Here is a 4,633-nt window from a genome sequence, read left to right on the forward strand (position 1 = left end):
TGACGGCAACGAGTATATTCAGAGAAAACGCTTTCAGGAATGTCTTAAATACTTAACAACCTTCCCATTTTCTTTTTACAAATTTTATCATAAAGCAAATGGATATAACCGTGTATTTTGTTTTACTTTATCATGGATCATAAAGTCAAATATTTGATATCCTATGTATGTAGCATCTGCATTACGATAAAATATATCAATACAGTAACAGTAATGAAATAATGATAATAATAATAATAGTAATAATAATAATAATAATAATAATAATAATAATAATAATAATAATAATAACAATAATACCAAAAAAGAATAACAATAAAATTAAATAATAATGATAATAATAATAATAATAATAATAATAATAATAATAATAATAATAATAATAATAATAATAATAATAAAAGACATGAGAATTACCGCAAAGAACGTCATTTGGCATTGTCGTGCTTACGAGACATGACGGAAGTTATTGGGCGGTGAATGATATATACTTCTCAACTCCCTTCATGCCTAATATTTCAGTAAGAGACCTTTTGAAAAAACTATTCATTATATTAATTCATATCATATGGATACATATCTAAACTAAATACCCTTATAATAAATTATGAGTTTCTTTTCACATACCTCATAGCCATTTCCCATATTCACTCCTGCTGGTTTATACACACCTGACAACGCAATACTGAGTAAAATGTCCTGTCACCATCCACTCCCTGCACACCGCAGATTTCTTAAGCTATTCATCCACTAAAAAATACTTTGGTTCTTGACATTATTATTTATTTATTTGTTTTATTTATTCTTTTTTTTTTATGTAGGAGGGACACTGACCAAAGGCAACAAAAATCCAATAAAAAAAAAAATGCCCACTAAAATGCCAATCCCATAAAAGGGTCCGAAGTGGTAGTCAAAAAATGAAGGATAAGTGTCTTGAAACCTCCCTCTTGAAAGAATTCAAGTCATAGGAAGGTGGAAATACAGAAGCAGGCAGGGAGTTCCACAGTTTACCAGAGAAAGGGATGAATGATTGAGAATACTGGTTAACTCTTGCGTTAGAGAGGTGGACAAAATAGGGATGAGAGAAAGAAGAAAGTCTTGTGCAGCGAGGCCGCGGGAGGAGGGGAGGCATGCAGTTAGCATGAAAATAGCGGTAGAAGACAGCTAGAGATGCAACATTGTGGCGATGAGAGAAGCTGAAGACAGTCAGTTAGAGGAGAGGAGTTGATGAGACGAAAAGCTTTTGATTTCACCCTGTATACAATAGCGGTATGTGGAGAACAACCCCCCCCCCCAGACATGTGAAGCATACTCCGTACATGGATAGATAAGGCTCTTGTACAGAGCAGCTGGGGAAGGGTGAGAAAAACTTGCGGAGACCTCTCAAAACTCCTAACTTTATAGAAGCTGTTTTAGCTAGAAATGACGTGAAGTTTCCAGTTCAGATTATAAGTAAAGGACAGACCGAGGATGTTCAGTGTAGAAGAGGGGGACAGTTGAGTGTCATTGAAGAAGAGAAGATAGTTGTCTGGAAGGTTGTGCCGAGTTGATAGATGGAGATACTGAGTTTTTGAGGCATTGAACAATACCAAGTTTGCTCTGCCCCAATCAGAAATTTTAGAAAGATCAGAAGTCAGGCGTTCTGTGGCTTCCCTGCGTGAAATGTTTACTTCCTGAAGGGTTGGACGTCTATAAAAAGATGGAAAAGTGCAGGGTGGTATCATCAGCATAGGAGTGGATAGGACAAGAAGTTTGGTTTAGAAGATCATTAGTGAATAATAAGAAGAGAGTGGGTGACAGGACAGAAGCCTGAGGAACACCACTGTTAATAGATTTAGGAGAACAGTGACCGTCTACCACAGCAGCAATAGAACGGTCAGAAAGGAAACTTGAGATGAAGTTACAGAGAGAAGGATAGAAGCCATAGGAGGATAGTTTGGAAATCAAAGCTTTGTGTCAGACTCTATCAAAAGCTTTTGATATGTCCAAGGCAACAGCAAAAGTTTCACCAAAATCTCTAAAAGAGGATGACCATGATTCAGTAAGGAAAGCCAGATCACCAGTAGAGCAGCCTTGATGGAACCCATACTGGCGATCAGATAGAAGGTTGTGAAGTGATAGATGTTTAAGAATCTTTCTGTTGAGGATAGATTCAAAAACTTTAGATAGGCAGGAAATTAAAGCAATATGACGGTAGTTTGGGGGATTAGAACGGTCACCCTTTTTAGGAACAGGCAGAATGTAGGCAAACTTCCAGCAAGAAGGAAAGGTAGATGTTCACAGACAGAGCTGAAAGAGTTTGACTAGGCAAGGTGCAAGCACAGAGGCACAGTTTCAGAGAACAATAGGAGGAACCCCATCAGGTCCATAAGCCTTCTGAGGGTTTAGGCCAGCGAGGGCATGGAAAACATCATTGCGAAGAATTTTAATAGGTAGCATGAAGTAGTCAGGGGGTGGAGGAGAGGGAGGAACAAGCCCAGAATCGTCCAAGGATGAGTTTTTAGCAAAGGTTTGAGCAGAGTTCAGCTTTAGAAATAGATGTGATAGCAGTGGTGCCATCTGGTTGAAATAAAGGAGGGAAAGAAGAAGAAGCAAAGTTATTGGAGATATTTTTTGGCTAGATGCCAGAAGTCACGAGGAGAGTTAGATCTTGAAAGGTTTTGACACTTTCTGTTAATGAAGGAGTTTTTGGCTAGCTGGAGAACAGACTTGGCATGGTTCCGGGCAGAAATACAAAGTGCATGAGATTCTGGTGATGTAAGGCTTAAGTACCTTTTGTGGGCCACCTCTCTATCATGTATAGCACAAGAATGAGCTGTGTTAAATCAAGGTTTGGAAGGTTTAGATCGAGAAAAAGAGTGAGGAATGTATGCCTCCATGCTAGCCACTATCACCTCTGTTATGTGCTCAGCACACAATGACGGTTCTCTGACATGGAAGCAGTAGTCATTCCAAGGAAAATCAGCAAAATACCTCCTCAGGTCCCCCCAACTAGAAGAGGCAAAACGCAAGAGGCACCTTCGCTTATGGGGATCCTGAGCGATAGGACAAGATACAGATATGAGATTGTGATCGGAGGAGCCCAACGGAGAAGAAAGGGTGACAGCATAAGCAGATGGATTAGAGGTCAGGAAAACGTCAATGTTCAGGAAAATGTTGGGCGTATCTCCAAGGCGGTCAGGAATATGAGTAGGGTGTTGCACCAATTGCTCTAGGTCATGGAGGATAACAAAGTTGAAGGCTAGTTCACCAGGATAGTCAGTGAAGGGAGAGGAAAGCCAAAGCTAGTGGTGAACATTGAAGTCTCCAAGAATGGAGATTTCTGCAAAAGGGAAGAGGGTCAGAATGTGCTCCACTTTTGGAAGTTAAGTAGTCAAAGAATTTCTTATAGTCAGAGAAGTTAGGTGAGAGGTATACAGCACAGATAAATTTAGTTTGAGAGTGACTCTGTAGTCATAGCCAGATGGTGGAAAACTCGGAAGAATCAAGAGCATGGGCACGAGAGCAGGTTAAGTCATTGCGCACATAAACACAACATCCCGCTTTGGATCGAAAATGAGGATAGAGAAAGTAGGAGGGAACAGAAAAGGGGCTACTGTCAGTTTCAGTGAGGAAAAGAAGATGAGGTTTAGAAGAGGAGAGGTGGTGTTCTACAGATTGAAAATTAGATCTTAGACTGCGAATGTTGCAGAAGTTAATGATGAAAAAGTTGAGGGGGGGTGTCAAGACATTTAGGGTCGTTGACAGAAAGGCAGTCCGACCGGGGGACATTTATGGTCCCCTCCCCAGATGGGGACTCCAAGGCTGGTGTAGGAGTCGCCATAATAATTTTGAAATTTTTGAGTGAAGGGTGTGTGTGTTATTAGGTGCTTGTAGTTATGTTTGGAGGAAGAGAGTTGTCTTTAGAGGGCAGACTGTGACTGTTCCCTTGTGTTGTGCGACACAAAGGGAAACATTCAGTGAGGTCACTGCTGGGTTTAATGATAAGTTCACAGCACCCCCTGAACAATGCTTTAGACTTCACTGGGAGCAATTATCGTTCTGGCAGGTGTCTACTGCCTCCTCCTGGAGGAGGCAGTAGTAGTATATATATATATATATATAGAGAGAGAGAGAGAGAGAGAGAGAGAGAGAGAGAGAGAGAGAGAGAGAGAACCAAAGTTCCTTCTGTCAACTCACTATCAATATCTCTAAAACACCTTTGAACCAATAGTTCACACACATGAGCGTGCGTACACACACACACACACAGCCTTCACCTACCAAGCCAGAGCTTGCATCACATTTTTTTTTTTTACCGATAACAAGCAGTTATACTCTCTATCCCTGAGAAAGAGGAGGGTTTGTTGTGATAGGTCTTAGTTTTAGCCATAGATCAGGTTATCAAGAACTCTAAGCTCTCTCCCTGATCATAGAGTTGATGGTTAAAGACTCCTACTTAAGACCTTGTTGAATTGCACACACTTCAAGTTGCTAACCATGGGATGGGAACAATAATGAAGAAATAAGTAAAAAGGAGAGAAAGGTGAGAGATGATGATGAAAACAGGAACTGGGAGGGATTGTGGAGAATAAGCTTTGGGGATATCAGTAAAAATCTAGACTTTAAACTGGCATGCAGATACATATAAAGA

Source organism: Scylla paramamosain, chromosome 7 (genome assembly GCF_035594125.1).
Source record: "Scylla paramamosain isolate STU-SP2022 chromosome 7, ASM3559412v1, whole genome shotgun sequence".
Taxonomy (NCBI): domain Eukaryota; kingdom Metazoa; phylum Arthropoda; class Malacostraca; order Decapoda; family Portunidae; genus Scylla; species Scylla paramamosain.